This window comes from Ursus americanus, chromosome 7 (genome assembly GCF_024610735.1).
Source record: "Ursus americanus isolate L20-20 chromosome 7, mUrsAme1.1.p, whole genome shotgun sequence".
NCBI lineage: Eukaryota > Metazoa > Chordata > Mammalia > Carnivora > Ursidae > Ursus > Ursus americanus.
The window spans coordinates 35,944,696-35,962,962 of record NC_142133.1 but is presented as its reverse complement, the minus strand read 5'-3'; the positions used below and the strand labels follow the sequence as shown (position 1 = coordinate 35,962,962).

The 18,267-nt window shown below is 45.2% G+C and overlaps 1 pseudogene; it reads right to left on the bottom strand.

The window, feature by feature from the left end:
- Positions 1-3,645: 3,645 nt before the first annotated feature.
- On the bottom strand, positions 3,646-16,343 carry LOC123786158 (ARL14 effector protein pseudogene; annotated as a pseudogene).
- Positions 16,344-18,267: the final 1,924 nt, after the last annotated feature.

The window sequence follows — 18,267 nt, the reverse complement described above, 5'->3', positions numbered from 1 at the left end:
TACTGGAATTAAAAAAAAACTTTGAAAAAGTGTAAAAAAAATAGTCTACTTAAAAAAATTATTATATAATAAAATTTATGTTTTGTGTGTTTAAAAATTATTTTCTTCTATTCAGCTCCGTATTTAAAACATAATTGCCAGTACCATGCATATTTATGCTGCGTTAGATGCTTCTCTTCATAGTTCAATAAAAATCAAGTTTGATAATATTTAAGGCAGATTGGGGCACCTGGGTGGCTTAGTTGGTTGGGTGACCAACTCTGAATTTCAGCTCAGGTCATGATCTCAGGGTCATGAGATCGAGCCCCGGGTCGGACTCCGTGCTCAGCACAGAATCTGGTTGGGATTCATTCTCTCTCTCTCTCTCTGTCTCCCTCTACCCCTCCTCCTGTTCACGCTCATGCACGTGCACGCAGGTGTGTGTGTGTACTCTCTCGCGCTCTCTCTCACTCTTTCTAAAATAAATAGATAAAATATTTTTTTAAATATTTAAGGCAGATTATTTTCTCCTACCAGCCTTATTTCATTCAAATGTGTTTCTCCCCTCATTCCTGCAGGCATTTTTTATCCCTTTTTCCTATGCTTGTGTAGAATTATACAAACATTTACACACATATGGAGATCTTTTCCACAAATAATGGATTGTACTATAAATATTAACTATTCGATTTGCTCTTTTTACCTAATAATTCATCATGAACATCCCTCAAGTTCAATAGACTTCCTTTTAGATCATTCTTTCTAATGGTTGTATAACAATTTATTGTATGGATAGACTACATTTTATTTAGCCATCTGGCTACTGATAGACATTCCATTTGTTCTCAGTTCTTTGCTTCCAAAAACAGTATTGTGCATAAATTCTACATAAATCTCTACATACTGGTACTTTCGTTTCTCTAGGGTGGAGTCACATACAGAAATGGCTGAGTCAAAAGGAATGTATGCGTCCAATTAGAGGTATATGAGGCGATCAATAATGGAAACCAACTAACAGAGACTTAAACAAACAAGGGCTTGTTTTTTTCACGTAACAAAGGTCTGGAGGTAAGTAGTAATGGGTATTGGTTAAAGAATCCAAGCTTTCACATGTTTTTTTGTTCTGCTATTCTAAGCGTGTTAGCTAGCATTTTGTCCTCGCACTTGCTTCCTCATGGTTACAAAATGACTGCCACAACTCCAGGCATCAATCACGTTTATATTCAAGGTAAAGGGGGAAAGGTTGTAACACCCACCTTTGTGTCTTAAATAAGCAAAGCAAAGCTAAGGCCTTCCCAGAGATCTGTCAGCACTCTTTCCTTTACATTTTCTGACCAGAAGTGGGTTAAAACACTACTGCTAGACTGGGAAATTGAGTAACTGGAAAAGAACAGTATTGTCCTGATGGTTTAAATCAATTACAATTTATCGCCATCCTTTCATAAACAAAATTACGATTCTATTGGAAAGGAAGAAAAAAGCTGTGGATGCTGGGTAGGCAACTAACAGTGTCCACCATAGTGTATATTTTATTTTAATAGATATTGCCAGGACAGTTTCGAAATAAATTGTAATAATTCACAGTTCCTTCATAGAATGAGTGTTCATTTTCTGCATCCTTATCAACCCCATATATGAAAACTTTTGCACTTTTACTGGTCTGATATATGAAAAAGTATGCCAATGACATTTTACTTTTCCTCACAAGAAGATTGAGCATCTTGTCATATGATAATTGGCTATTTGGATTTCCTCTTCTCTGAATTATTATTCAAAATTTTTATTCATTTTTAATTGGCTTTTCTTTTCCTTATAACCTGTATAATCTTTTTGTGTGATATTAACTATTTTTCTGTCGTTTGTATTACAAATACTTTCCCAAAATATTTGTTGTCTTTTGACTTTATTTATGGTGTCTTCTGCCATGTTTAAAAAACTGTTTTATATGTAGTCGATTTTGTCTACTTTTTTCTTAATTGGTTCTGGATTTCCTGTCTTTTTTTTTTTTTTTAAATTTTCCTCAAACTCAGCTTTCATTACAGAGTACTCTAAATTAGATATACTTTTCTCTGTTAACATTCTGCCTGCTCACTAGAAGTCTGGTCTCCTGAATAGGCATAATGAACAAATACAATACAAAACTTTTTTTTTTTTTGAGGGAAAGCAGGGAGAAGAAATATTTTAGCACTTAGATATGTAGATTGTTTCCAAAATAGTTTAATGCTCAACCACCTAGTTTTATCAAAATTAATTTTCCCTGAAGTAGTCACCGTCCCCAGCTACAGACAGTCCTTGCCTTATACAGTAGTGTCGGACCATAAAAATGGCCATTCAAAGCAATCTTAATAACCGATGGGGAAATGATTGTTCTGTGCCTTTTAAAAATCTGTCAAAACATTAAAAATTCTTACCGTCAGTTATCAGTGTAAAATAAATTGAAAAACTGTAAAAAGTATTTTAGTACACTGTCATTTAAAACATTAGAAACTGAGAATTTGTGTTATTTCATTGTAAACAGCTAATCGAGAGTAGTTTGAACGGTACTTGCCTTTTGTTACCTTATACTGAGTAAGCATGTTTTCTCTGCCATTGCAAATTGTCATACTCTCAGTTTGGATCCGCTTCTGCCCTTTTATCAGCTGTGCTTTCAATGTTGTAAAATCACTCTGCAATTTCCTTTTACCGTGAATTTTTTTTTTTTTTTTTTTACCGTCACTTCCTTTGGGCCGTATTCATCCTTTTCATCACAACCAGTTTCCCCATTTAGGTTGTTTGCCTTCACAAGGTTCCTCTAGCTGCATGTTTCAGCTCTGGAATAGCAGCAGCGTCAACATTCCCATCAGTGATTTCTTCTACAGCTCCATTTACGTTCAATTCAAATCTCACTTGTAGCGTTAACGTTTTTCATTTCTTCACCGAACTTTCATCTTTGTTGGCCAGTTCTTTAGAAGATCCATTTTTGTAAAATGTCACGTGGGTGACAGGGAGACAACACACCCATGCTTTGCTGTCTCTGAGCAAAGTGAATGAGGGATGTGCAGTAACCAGTCATTAGCAGAATTTGAGAGAAGGACCGTGATTGGTCACTGATCGCGAAGCACGTCTGTTACGTAATGATCTGTGGACCAGGGAGCTAGCAGGGTGGTCGTAGTCCAGGCAGCTACTACAGTCTATGCGGTGGTAACTGACATTTGAATGGTGCTGATCGAGGACCGCCCTTACCTATTTGTTGACATTGACCCAGACAGGCTTAAATCTGACTGCTGAGTAAGGGCCCATTTAAATGTACCCCGGATAATGAATCTTACTGCCCCCTAAATGCAACATTAGTGCTCACTGAGTGCGTGTTGAGGTGGTTTTCGAATTTTCATCATTGGCAGGCAACTTTAAAATGCATCTTAGAACGACAGTTTTAGAAATACAGAAGGGACTTTCGGGGCACCTGGGTGGCTGTCAGTTGGGCGTCCGACTCTTGGTTTCAGCTCAGGTCGTGATCTTGAGGTGGTGGGATGGAGCCCCGTACGGGGCTTGCGGTCAGTGGGGAGTCTCTCCCTCTCCCTCTTCCCCTCCCCTCCATCTCTTGCTCTCTAAAATAAAGAAATAAAATCTTTTTAAAAAAGAAATAGAGAAGAGATCTTTAAAGATCCCATAATTTGATACCACAAATTATCCAGCATGTTTGCTATGAATGATTTCTCCTCCTTTGATTTCAATTTGCTCTTATTGCGGCTTGAGGTCTCAGCAGCATTGAGCTCCACATCTGGTGGAACCCCAGGCAGGACAAGCATGGAAACATCCCACACGGTCTTCATCGAGGCAGTCACCAAGTCCATTCCACTGAAAATCAGGAGACCCTGGTGATCACAGACCTTACTCTTCGCTGGTATTACTTACTTCTCAGAACCAGCTGTTGCCTTTTTTGTGAGCTGCTTTTTCCAGTTTCTGGAGCAAATTCAGTTTGCTTTCGTGGGTTTGCAAATTGTAGTGACCCCAAAGCTTTAGCAGTTCTTCCATCTGAATCAGGTTTTCTTCTCTGCTATTCTTAGAATCAACATCCACACTGCCATTGATTATCTGTGTGCATTTTAGACAGTTTCCAGCCAAGTACAAGCTGTCTTCCAAATTTTGCACTCAGAAAAGGGGCATCATCTAAGTCAATTACATGCAATTTTTTTTGGCTCGTTTTCTGTGTATGTTAAATGAGTCACAAACATGACTTCTGCAAATCCTCAAATCTGCCAATGTACTGGGTTTCCTGTCTTGCTCAGGAAAGTTTTCCTCTTCTCCTTTAAACTTACACCCTGAAAACTTAATATATGACAGTGATAAATAAAACAATATAAATGATGTAAGTTCAATATTTTCTTTATTTTACAGTTAATTCCTATGAACATGTTTTCATGGTCAGGTGCCTGGACATGTCTTTAAGTCTGGGCCCCATGACTGTGGACTTTGGGCAGTTTACTTATCTTCCCTGGCTCTCAGGTTCCTCATTATTAAAAGGAGGGTATTATAACTGGAAGCTTGTACCTCTTAATCGTCTTCACCTATTTTTGCACAAACTGCCAGTCATAAAATAAATAAGTGACAGAGATGAAAAAGCATGGCATAGGGGATACAGTTAATAATATTGTAATACTGGTGCAGGGAGACAGATGGTAAGTAACTTACCTTGGTGCGTATTGTGTATAGAATTATCGAGTCACTCTGTTGTGCTCCTGAAACTAATATAGCATTGTATGTCAACTACACTTCAATAATAATTTTTTTTAATTTATAAACTTTTAATTAAAAAACTCAGGGAAGTTTTTAAGATGTATTTATTTGAGAGAGAGAGCGTGCAGCGGTGGGAAGGGGGGTAAGTGAAGAGGGAGAGGAAGGGGCAGAGGGAGAAGGAGAGGGAGAGAAGCAGACTCCCTGCGGAGCACAGAGCCCAACGCAGGGCTCGATCTCTCAACCCTGAGATCATGACCTGAGCCGAAATCAAGAGTCAGACACTTAACCAACTGAGCCAGCCAGGTGGCCCAGAACAATTTTTTTTTTAATGAGGATATTAATTGTACCTAACTCAGGGAGGTCTTGTATAAGTTAATGCGTTAAAGCTCTTAGCCCAAAGACTGGCACATAGCAAATACTCAGTAAATAGCTATTGTATTATTATTAGTGATACGAACAATCTACATTACACATCTGTTTTGTTGGTTTCCCCCTCATTGATCCCTGGGAATCGTGCTACACACACACAAAGCAGAATCTCACTCGACACAGGTGTGTTGTGAACACTCTCTGAAACCAGTTCCCACTACCATGTCAGGGAACACAGTAGAGATGCGGGGAGCCAAGCGTTCACAGGGGAGCTGGGCCAGCCCGGTTTCATCACGCCAGCTGCCTGGGAAATGCATTCAGACGTGTGCCCCGCGACTCAGCCGTCATTGCACAAGACACCGGGAACACACCCTCGGGGAGACGCACGTAGTCACAAAGCAGGTATAGTGTGTCTGCCAGGGCCCCCCACCCCAAACCAGAGGGCAGTGAGAGGTGACAGACACAAAGATGAGACTCAGAGGGCATGTGACAGCCTCATTCCTGAGGGACTCGGCAGGCCCTCCTCACTTGGCCCCCTCTCCTCCAGCAGGCCCCAGGGGCACCTGCCCCAGAGGGGACAGCTGGGGGGGGGGGGGCTCGCAGCCCTGTTAGAAATGGCTCCTTAGCCAGCACTTGGAGTCGTCCTTCCAGACTGGACACGGATTTGCTGTACCCTTTCTTCCGCTCCTAGCTCTGCCATCTGAGAGTAATAGCAGCAGGAGGCGAAGGTCCAAGCTTCCCTCCCACTCCTGGAGCCCCCGAGGAGCCCAGGAGCATGTGTGGCTTATACTCACGCAGTTTATGTCATTAAACGTTCCTAAAGGGATTCACACTCGGGGCATGATTTAAGTTTGGTTTCAGCTCCACTTAAAGATCTGCAGTGACTGGCTCAGCCTTGCCCCTCTCCCTGCCTAGATTTCTCTCTCTGCTAGTTTTCATCCTTTCCTACATGCCAGCCGCTGCCCAAGCACGGCCTGCAGCCCTTCTACCCCCGTAGCCTGACAGGTGACCCTTCAGTGAGCAGACAGAGCAACCAGTTTTATTCTGACAGAATTCGAATACGTACAGTTGTATGAGCCATTGCCCCCCGCACTGCGCTGAGATACCGCCGTTCAAAAGTAAGGCTGCAGAGAGACTGTAATTGTGAGGGGAAAATGATTATAATCTCACATCGGGAAAGATGACTGACTGTAAGAGGAAAAAAGACCATAAGGAAAAATGTTAAAAATTAGGGCTTTTCGGGGGCCTGGGTGGCTCAGTCATTAACCGTCTGCGTTCGGCTCAGGCCGTGATCCCAGGGTCCTGGGATCGAGCCCCGCTTCGGGCTCCCTGCTCCGCTGGGAGCCTGCTTCTTCCTCTCACAGTCCCCCTGTTGTGTTCCCTCTCTCGCTGGCTGTCTCTCTCTCTGTCAAAAATAAAATCTTTAAAAAAAAATTAGGGCTTTTTCTGTAGTGAAGTCTATTCCTAGATATTTTATTGATTTCAGTGCAACAATTATAAATGGGATTTTGTTTTGTTTTTTAGAGAGAGAGAATGCGTGCGTTGGGGTGGGGAGGCAGGGGCAAGGGAGAGAGAGAATGTCAGGCCGATTCCATGCTGAGCCCAGAGCCCAGTGTGGGGCTTGATCTCACGACCCTGAGAACATGACCTGAGCCAAAACCCAGCGTCCCACGCTTAACCAGCTGAGCCACCCAGGTACCCCTGGGACTGTTTTCTTAATTTCACTTTCTTAATTTTTGTGTAGCAGGATTGTGACTTTCATTTTCTTCTTTATGCTTTTCTGCATTTTCGATGTGTGCTCTTTGATCTCGTTTGCCCGTTTCTCACCTAGACCACAATTCAGCTTCTGTCCCTCAAAAGCCCCTGCTCCTGGCCCCATCTCCCTGCGTCTTCACCCCACTCCCCCTGCACTCCTAACCCCAAATGCCTCTCTCTCCAGACCCTGCCGCCCGCTGTGTATTCCTATAGCGCCCACGTGCAGGAAACAAAGGGACTTTTTTTTTTTTAGTTTTTTAAATCGTGTTTCAGGCTTCTCTTGAGAAATCGGAAGACCTCTCATCTGCTCCAGGATTCCTATCTGGCAACAACCATGTGGTGCCACCTGTGGTCATTCCGTGCCCAGTCCCGTTCCCCGCACAGCCTATTGTCCCTGCAGCCTGGAAGCTGAGTGTTAGGTGGTTTATTTTTCAGGAGAGACTGTTTTTCTTTTCCGTCCCCCATAAGAAAAATGAACAGCCAACCAAGAGGTCCATCTGCATCAGGACAAATTCTAGGGAGCACTTTTCTTCATAAAATGAAGGCTATTCCTCCATGTTCATCGTGCAAACACAGATCTGTTTCATTTACATCACCTGCCTGACCTCTGACCTAGAGGATGGCCAAGATGCCTTCCCAGCCTGGGTGCTCCTGACTTCTGGATGTGCTGGGCACTCCCTGGCTTAAGATAAGAATGAAAAAGAAGCTCCCTGACCCATGTGCCAGCTCCTGACCCTCGTCTCCTCCCTCAGGCCAGTCTGCAGGCTTGACCTTGGGAAAATCAGAGAAACAAATGGCACCTCCTGTGACCTCATGACTCCAAGCCAGGAAAGAGCCATCCCACCTGCACTGGGCTACAGCCCACCTGCACAGTACTTTGGGCTCCTAATAACCGAAGACCCAACTAAAAGTGACCTTAATGAAGTCAGAAGCAGCCTCGCTGGGCATAGAGGTGAACAAATCACACCACAGCAGCAAGAAAGAATGGGGACTAACTAGTAGGCAGTTGACTCGTGGAGTTTTCCACATTACCTACACACACTTCAGGGCCCACCTCAAGTTCATCTGCCTGTGAAACCCCACCCCGGAGGGTCCCCAACTCCTTCGAACCAGGAGGGTTGATAGCCTGGATATCTTCTTTGTAACTAATAACTCAGAGTCTTGTGGCATTTCTTGAATATGGGCACAGAGACAAGTCAATTCTCACAGAACATCAGAATGAATGAATGAATGAATGAATGAATGAATGAATGAATATATGATTAAATAGATAGGAGGGGGATGTGACTGGAGGAAGCCAGCAGATGGATACATTTTTTTTAAAAGATTTTATTTATTTATTTGACAGAGATAGAGACAGCCAGCGAGAGAGGGAACACAAGCAGGGGGAGTGGGAGAGGAAGAAGCAGGCTCCTAGAGGAAGAGCCTGTTGTGGGGCTCGATCCCATAACACCGGGATCAAGCCCTGAGCCGAAAGCAGACGCTCAACCGCTGTGCCACCCAGGCGTCCCCAGACGGATACATTTGCTCAGGAAAGGAAGAAAGGACTTAGACTAAACCAGGGATAATAAAGATGAAGAAGTGGATCATAGATCTTAGAGATTTGGTAGGATCTAGCCACTGGGGGGACGTGGGGGTGAGGAGTCAGAAGGAGCTGACAGTGCCTAGGTTTTCTACCTTGGATTCTTAAGTCTGTTCAGAGGAGAGGGAAGTCAGGGGCTCCCGAAGTCTTGACAGCACCTTCCTCTTACTGCATTGTTCACTCCTGCATTGGGTACAAGAGGATGCTTTCTGAGGAATAAGGTAAGAGCCCAGTAATGAGATCAGAGTCAAGACTGTTGCAATGAAGCCGAGACAGAGCACACACAAGGAGGGCTGATGTTTGGGTTATATGCCATCCCTGGAAACTCCCTGAATGCAAAACACTTGCTCAGGTCCTGTGGAGAGAGGGGACCTCTCAGCTGCTGGGCCGGGCTGCTGTCCTACTGACTCTGGTGCCAGAGTCAACATCCAGGCAGAGGACATAGCACCAGAAATGGGTCCTGAAAAGCACTGAGGCCACATGCTGCTGGGAAGGCTGGAGGAACAGTTCCAAACACTACAGTACAAAGAGCCCCAAACTTTACATTACATGAAATCAGACTGACCTGACCACTGTATTTGAAATTTCTCTAGCTTAAAAAAAAAAGGAACACAGAGGTACTTGGAAGACCACGCTCCACGATTTGAAGGAACCGCATCAAAATTACCTCCCGTTGAGTTGCCGCGTCTCTGAGAATAGAAATGTAGACTAGGGCTGGCACTTAGAATGAGAAAGACCTTCCTTAACCTGAAGAAAGCCCACCTACGGAAATTCAAGTTGGCCCACGTTCCAGCAGAAAGCATACACATCAGCCACCCTTCTCGAAAGACTCACCACTCGGAAATTTGAGGCTTTTCTCCTTTTCACTGCCCCTTCGGGCTTCTGTTCTCTGGCCTAAACGATCTCTGTTCATTTTGATCTTCTAAACTCACTCCTCTAATCGTGTTTGCTCATTTCTGTGGCTTGTTTCCTGTTTCTCTTTTTTTCATTGTATTTCTATTGAAGTACAAGTAACATAACAGTGTCAGATTGGTTTCAGGTGTACGCATGATTCAACAACCCCGTGAATTACTTGGGGCTCACCACAGTAAGTGTCGTCACCGTGTGTCACCAAACAACAGTATCACAGGATTATTGACTATGTTCCCTATGCTGGACTTTTCATCGCTGTGACGTAGTTATTATGGAATTGGAATGTTGTTCCTCTTAATCCTTTTATCTATTTCAGCCTCCTCCCCCCACCCTGCCCACCTCCCCTCAGGCAACCACCAGTTCTCTTTGTTTAAAAGTCTGTTTTTTGTCTCTTTTTTTCTTTGTTTTATTTCTTAAATTCCACGTATGAGTGAAATCACATGGTATTTGTCTTTCTCTGATTGTCTTATTTCACTCAGCATCATACCCTCTAGATCCACCCATGTTATCAGAAAGAGCAATATCTCATCATCTTTAGGGCTGAGTGATATTCCAGTGTGTGTGTGTGTGTGTGTGTGTGTGTGTGTGTACACACCACATCTTCTTTACCCATTCATCTATGTATGGGCACGAGTTGCTTCCATATCTTGGCTGTTGTAAATAATGCTGCAATAAACATAGGGGTGCATGTATCTTTTCAAATTAGTGTTTTCATTTTCTTTAGGTAAATACCTAGTAGTGGAATTGCTGGATCATATGGTAATTCTATTTTCAATTTTTTGAGAAACCTCTATACTGTTTTGTACAGTGGCTACACCAGCTTGTATTCCCACTAACAGTGAGTGAGGGTTCCTTTTTCTCCACATCCTCACCAATGCTTACTTCTTGTCTTTTCGACTCCAGCTCTTCTGGCAGGTGTAAGATGCGATCTCACCGTGGTTGTGATGTGCGTTCCCTGATGATGAGTGATGTTGAGCATCTTTCATACACCTGTTGGCTGTCTGGGTGTCTTCTCTGGCAAAATGTCTGCTCAGGTCCTCCACTCATTTTTTAGTCGGATTATTTGGGGGTGTTTTTGGTGTTGAGTTGTTTCCTGTTTCTCTTCTGTAGTACCTCCAAAATGCTTCAGCAAGGTGTCAGGAGCCCAAGCTATGCCCAATGCAGGGAAGACATTGCCATGAATTTTTCTGCCCTTCTGAATGCCCTTTCCCTGAAAAACAGGCAAAGGATATAAGCAGGCATATTACAGAAAAAGAAATACAACTGGCCGATAACATATGCCCAACTTTATTAATATAGGCGTGCAAATTAAAATAACAGTATAGGGGCTCCTGGGTGACTCAGTCAGTTAAGCATCGACTCTTGATTTCAGCTCAGGTATTGATCTCAGGGTCCAATTCACACCCAGTGTGGAGCCTACTTCAAAAAAATAAAATAAAATAACAATATAGCATTTTTTACCTAACAATGAGCAAAAATAAAAATCATACTGAATATTTGATGTTGATGAAGGATTCTTCAAATTCTATTGGTAGGAATATAATTTAGAACAGTCATATAACATCTGAAGACACGTAATCACTGTCGGCCATCTCCTCCACTTTTGGGGATTTATCCTTCATAATTGTTAGCACAAATGTGTAAAGATAGATGAAAAGAGCTATACTATTGTTTGTAGTAGGAAAAAAATGGAAACAATCGAAACATTCAGCAATAGAGACTAGTTAAATAAATGATGGTACAGGCATACAATGGAAATCTATGCAGTCATTAAAAAGAATGATGTAGGGGTACCCAGGTGGCTCAGTCCGTTGAGCATCTGTCTTCTGCTCAAGTCATGATTCTAGGGTCCTGGGATCGAGACCCGTGTCGGGCTCCCCGCTCCGTGGAGAGCCTGCTTCTCTCACTGCCTGCCGCTCCCCCTGCTTGGGTGCTCTCTCTCTCTCTGTCAAATAAATAGATAAAATCTTTAAAAAATAAATAAAGTAAAAAGAATGATGTAGACCCCAATCTATAGGGTTGGAATGAAGTCTAGGATAACAAACAAATTTCAAAAGTCTAAGTAAATGGGTTCATTTTTAGTAACTGTGTGTATATACGTGCAGAGCGACAGGGATATACATAGGAAAAATAAGAACACTGTAAAACAGTGATTCTTAAAGTGAGGTCCCCGTACAGCAGCATCAGCTTTATTAGGAAATTTATTAGAAACACAAATTCTCAGGCCCCACCCAGACCAGCTGAATCAGAAGCTGTAGGGGTGAGGCCCGGCAATCTGGTTTACAAGCCCTTCCGGTGATCCGCGCTCCCTAGACTTTGAGAATCGCTGTTCCAGTAAGAGCCTTTTTCTGGAGGTAGAAAGAGAAGAGACCTAGCTGACAGGGGAATTTCTACTTGTTTATTCATTCTGCGCTGCTGAAAATTTTAGTTATGTTAAAGAGGACTGCTTCTCAAAGTCATGTACACGTCTTAGGTTATGCTAACTTATCAGTGGAATCGACCTCATGCTCTCTTGAAGAACGTCCAGTGCGTAAAAATGCAGATTTGTGAAGCCAAGAACATAGGGAAGTCCTTACGATACTGAATGGATTCTGACGTCACTGGAGTGAAGCAAAACACATGCACTGGGAATTGAACTTGGCTCTGCTGTGCGAGCTCAGGCTCTCTGAGCCTTGGTGGCCTCCTCTGTCACTGCCGATGATGACAACAGCCACCTTGACCCCTCGCAGGCCATGGGGAAGAGAGGACCCGTGGAAAGCACACTACTCATTGTCACATCCTTAGCACCAAGGTGTCTTAGAACCGCGAAGTGCTCTCAACAGATTGATCAACTCACTCCGTTTTTCAGAAACATCACCGTTGCACCACGCTGTCCCAGGATGACCCTCCCGGTAGCAAGAGAACCTTGACACAGGCCTGCTAAGGTCACTTTTACTAGTGAAATGTGTGAAACCCTGATGAGCCAGTGAACAGGTGCAAATGATTTCTTCCCACCCATTCCCAAGCCCTCTGCCCAGGCGCCTCAAGCCTGCTTTGTGTGGCGTGTCTCTTTTATGGCCTGTGAAAGGCCTCCCTGGCTCTCTCACCTCCCTGTCCTCAGACAACAAAGCAGGCTTTTCTGTTCGCACAAAGTGCTTGTTGCTCTCTTGATGCATGAGAAAACGTGGAGCAGAAGAACAATACTGTGGTACTTCTCTTTGCTCCAATAAAAAAGGAGTTATGACACAGAAGCCTGGGGCAAAGCAGGCTCACTGTTGTGTGTTTTGACAAAGAAATCTTTTCTGGAAGCACAGGCCAAGGGCAGATGGCAGTAAGTGAGTCCGTGCGGCATAGATCATGGAGTTGGGAGGCTCTTGCCCTGACCCTGGGACCTTGGTCCCTGGACCCAGTTCGGTGCTCAGAGTAGCAGGCAGGACCCCGGCCTTCCCTTCAGAAGGCCCCAAGCTCAGCCCCAGGGGACAGGGCTGCAGAGGGCAGCTTGCAGCTGCATAGAATTGGAGGCCCCTGGGGCTGGTCCCAGCTCCTGCCCTGCCCCGCCGGCCCTTCCAGGCTCTCTGTCTGGCTACAGGAAAGCTGTTGGGACCAACACAGGTGGATTCTCAGTTTTCCCTACTGAGACACTGACCTCATAGGTTTGGGGAGAAGTCCAGAAATCAGCCTTTTTTTTCTTTTCTTTTAACCTTTCTGGGTGTTTCTGATAGCCAGCCAAATTTAAGAACATGTTTTAGAGCCATCTAAAACATTTCCCCTTCTGTGAAACCGTCACTGTCCCAGCAAAACTGGTCTCACCACCCACCCTGGCCCTCTCCATTCTTCACATGGGCCCCCTAAGGGAGCTGTACCAACATGAAACCGATCGTTCCCTTACACATCTCTCTCACCGGCTAAAACGAGCAGGGGTCAGGTCAACTTGGTCCAACTCCAAGCTTTGCCAATTGTGAGGATTATTTTTAAATCCCTAAATAAGTCATGTTCATAGCGGTTTGTCTCAATATGCTAGAAATGAACAAATGAACACCCAAGGATGCCACTGTCAGCCTTCCGAGTGGTTGTAACTGCCATTCCATCCTCAAGATGCCTCACATGCCAGCATAAAGCGGCTGGTTTCCATTAAATACAAGAGTTCTTAATCTCTTTCCTGTTTTTTAGATTAGAAAATAAATATAAATAGAAGTTCTGGTATGTTCTTCCTGCTCCCCAGTGGGTCATCCTTAGGGATCTCACCCCCCAGTTTGGAGAGCATTCGTGTAAAACATATAATGGGTGCCTCACACATAGTAGGTGCTTAGTTAATGCAAATTCTCTTCTCTGGGGGGAGCGTGTTTGGAAAAAGACACTTGGGATGTCATCCAGTCCTCACCTCTCTGGTGAATCTTGGAAGTTTATCTCTGTAAGCAGGGGACTCAGGGAAGAAAACGGAGGGGCCCAAGCGAGGGGGGCGGGAGCTTGAGGACTCTTGAGTCTGGCTTGTGTGAGGCCAGACCCTGACAGCAAGGGACGAGAGTCACCGAGTCACTCTCCTGGGGTCCTCACCAAGGCCGTCGGCAGAAACAACTCACCAACTCACCCAGAGGGTTTTGAATGCAGACTCTCCAGAAAAGGAGGGAAAACTGAGAAGAGAGCCCAGGTGCCCAGCCAGGCAAACTGCCTGCGAACGGCTGTCTTTGGCGGACAGGAGCCCCGTCGGTCTCCGCAGAAAGGAGCCTCCCTCAGGCTTCCAGCAACATACAATGTCCCTGACTCAAAAATGCAGCTCTCCTCTTTCCTAAGTGTCATCTTAAATACAAAGTAGATGGGGACACTGCAGCCAGAGCCACCGTCTTCCTCATCCCTAGGTGTGACCGTGAACATTGCGCGTCTTGCCTGCTGTTTGTGGGACCTGGAGAAACACCACAGGCCCCTTTCTCCTCCTTCGTCTTCCTCCCTGCGTAGGGGATGGAAACCAGCCCTGTGGCTCCTCCGAGGGGCAGCCCGACAAGGACTCTCTGTGCCCACACAGGAACCGCTCTGTGTGGCGAGCTGCTGGCCTGTGGCCTTTGATAAAGCCACACAGGGAAAAGCTCTTTCAGGCAGCAGGCCCGGCTAACAGAGCGTTTACTGGCCCGTAGCAGTCCTGTGATGGCAAGTCAGGCCCCTCCCTCCAGCCCACTTCAGAAACACAACTTAAAGAACGGCTTTCATGTTAAGTTCTGAAGTGAGCCAAGGTTTGGGAAGCTCCAGGCTTCTAAGATGTGGCTTTCCTCCTGCTTTGAATGGTCTCCTTTGACTAACCCTAAACCAAGCTATCAAGCAACAAAAATTTATTGAGCACTTACTATATTTCATTTCACTGCAACGAAACGTTTTTAAACATGCTCACGTGTACCCAGCTAGAAGCAAAGCTTCAAATATAAGAGACAAGGTGGGAAACAGAGGCACGGTCCCGGGGATGTCATGCGCAGCGTGGTGACTATGGTTAACAGCACTCTAGCATGCATTTGAAAGTGGCCGAGAGAGTAGATCTTAAAAGCTTTCCTCACAAGAAAGAAAAATTTGCAACTATGTGTGGTGATGGGTGAGCTTATTCCAATAATCATCTCACAAGATACAAACGTCAAATCATTATGTTGTACACCTAAGACTAAAGCAATGTGATGTATCAATTTTATCTCAACTTTTAAAATAAAAATGTTAATAAAACATTTTAAGAAAAAAAGAAAGGCATGGGATTCCAGAGCTAAGAGAGACTATAGCTTAACTTCTGTTGTAAAGATGACAAAACAGGGGCGCCTGGGTGGCTCCGTCGGTTAAGCATCTGACTCTTGATTTTGGCCCAGGTCATGATCTCAGGGTCATGATCTCAGGGTTGTGAGATCGAGCCCTGAGTTGGGCTTTCTGCTCAGTGGGGAGTCTGCTTCTCTCCCTTTCCCTCTGCCCCTCCCCTCACTCATGTGTACTCGTTTGTGCTCTCTCTCTCAAATAAATAAACCTTAAAAAAAAAAAAAAAGGATGACAGAACAGAGGCTCAAAGAGTTAACTAACATGCTGGAGGGCTTCCAGCTGGTCCCAGTTAGTAAACGGCACTAGTTGAATCCGGGACTCCTAGAGTGGGGACGGACATCCCAGTATGTTTAAGGCAGCCAGGCTTCAACTTCAATCCGCTGATTCCTACATCCTTCCCCAAGATATGCTGACCGGGCAGTCTGTGAAAGGCCCAGAGATCTGCATTTCTAACAGCCCCTCCGCAAAGGCACCCTCACATGCATAGCTGATTGGGATGCAGACAGCACTCTTTGAGAAACACTGGTCTGGCCCAAATTTCCAGGGGATGCAGATTTCCAGGAAGCTATGCCGCCTGAGCGAAACAAGCTCAGTGCGTAGACAATACACGCTTCCTGAGAGGCCGCCACATTCCACTGCTGGGTGGCTCTCAGCATTCGAGAGTGTTTCCTTCTATAACAGTGTTCCGGGGAGGTGCGCTCAGGTCCTGGGAAGACATGTGTTCAGGTGACCGTAGGTGATAAGGCCACGTGCAGAACGAGGGAGAGAGGACTTCCAAGACAGGACTAGGGACAGGACTGTAGGGGTCCCCCATGGGGACCTGAAACAAGAGCCAATTGTCATCAGGTGCAGGAGGCCTTCCCAGGGACCCAGCGGGTGGTCTACCCTCGGAAGTGGGCATTCGTTCTTCCCAAGAGAGAAAGTTGCGTGAACTTGTCATCATCCATGATTAATATGCATCTAATTTGGAAATAAAGATGAATTTACTAAAAACATGCTGAAAATATTTTACTGATACAGATGAACAATTTTTAAAATTTGCAGAGTAGAGTTTTAGAGCAATAACGAATGAAACGAATCCCTCTTTCACATGATACTTCTTAATATTTAAAAACAGTAGCCTGTCCTTCCTAAATCATCTTTTTTTCAGAAGATGTGCCTTCAGTGACTTCAGTCAGATCAGGCTACAGGACCCTTCACCAGCCCTGGTTATGCTTGCTAGTTGCCATGAGGTGGTATTTGCTTGAGAACCTGGGCCACTCACCTCCATTGAAGGTTCTTAAAGAAACTATGCGCAGGGCCAGGCCAGGAGCAATCATTCTCTTTAATTCAAGTAGTCATTCAAAATAGGTTTATTGAATACCTTCTATGTCCAGTCACTGCTTAAGCACTGGAGATGCAATGAAAAAGAAGACAGGAAAAGTCCCTGCTGTCTCGCCTGAGCTTACATTCTAGCAGAGGAAACAGGCAAAAAACAACAAATATGTAATGTAATGTTGTATACAATCTAAGTGCTATGAGAAAAAAATAATAAAGCAGGATCAGAGACTAAAAAGCCATGGGGATGGGTAGCTCTCTTAGATAGGATGGTCAAAGAAGGTCTCACTTGTAAGTTAATTCTTTTTTTTTTTTTTTTAGATTTTATTTATTAATGCAAGAGAGGGAACCCAGCAGGGGAGTGAGAGAGGAAGAAGCAGGCTCCCAGCGGAGGAGCCCGATGTGGGACTCGATCCCGGAACGCCGGGATCACGCCCTGAGCCGAAGGCAGACGCTTAACGACTGCGCCACCCAGGCGCCCCAACACCTGTAAGTTAATTCTTAAGATCAAGATCTGAATGAAGTGAGGGAGAGACATGAGAGCATATGAGGCAAGTGTATTACACATAGAAAAACAGCCCATGCAAAGACCCTTAGGAAGGAACTAGTTTGCTTTTGAAGAGAACAAAGAGGCCAGTTGGTTAGAGGGCAGAGAGGGGAAGGCGATGAGATCAGATGGACTGCTTTAAGTCACCAACAACGCCTAATAGGAGCAGTAGTGGAAAGAAGGACAGTGAGCCAGCAGCTGAAATCCTCGTGAAGAAGGGGGAATGACTGAAGGAGGGTCAGTGACTTTAAGAAAGAGGAACAGCCTGTGAGTAGAGTCTGATGGCACATGCTTCACCGAAACTGCAGGGTTTTGAGGAAGAAAGAGGGAGAAACTGTCTAGAAGTGGCATGAGGAGCAAGGAGGGTCCCTACCCAGCTTCTGTACCCTGGTTGGCCTTACGAAAGATGCCCAAAGAACACTGTCCTCGGGAGATAGCCAGGTTGAAGCAAGGTCCAGTTCTGTTCAAAGCACAGGTTGAAGTCACAAGCAGTGTTTCTGGTGACAGACCGAGAGTTCTAGAAGGCATAGTAGGAGCACTGGGGGCAGAGAGAGGTAGGAGATTGGTCAGGTTGGGAATATACAGAGCCACCTTGCAGAGGTAGATTTTCTGGGTGGTAGATTCCCTGGGAGTCTCAGATTTCTGGTGGGAACGGCCATGAACAGGAATGCAGGTTGATGGGATTGGTCTTCATGTGTTTGAGGGAAGGCGACTCTCCACCTTGGGACTGGTCCCTCATAGACACCGTAGTAGTGAAACAGCTCGCTAGTCTGTAGGGATGGTGGTCTTCCCGCTTACAGAGAACACACTGCTCTGTCAGCCTCCCTCAAATCACCTTGTTCAATAACACTTTTGCCCCAAGCTCTCGTTGGTCTCCGGGTGAGCTGGACTGAAGTGTGTGCAGCCATGAGCCTCCAGCTGTGAGCCTAAGGCCCTGTCTTAAAACCGAATGGAAGCTGCCTCCTGGGCCCTTATTCCCAAGGCCCACACTTACTCAGTCCTTTCCAGAGAGAAAGACAGGGCTCAGAATAAAGGTCGGAGTAAAACCAACCCAACTCAGGCTTTCTCAGCTTCCCAGGCCAGCAGAAGCTGCTGGAGTGTCTTCTCACACAGACCCCACAAGAGAAGAACAAGCCTCCTCCAAAGAGAGGCCAGGCCCCAGCAAGAAGGCCTTTCAGTTCTTTGCCTGTGAGCCACACCCCGGGAAAGGGGGAGAGCGAGGTGGGGGAGGGCATCTTGAGCATGCCCTAGAGCAGGCAAGAACCGCCTTCGGCTTGTGTACTTAAAACCCTGGAACGAAATGCGGTGTCCCAGTGCACAGGACATGGGT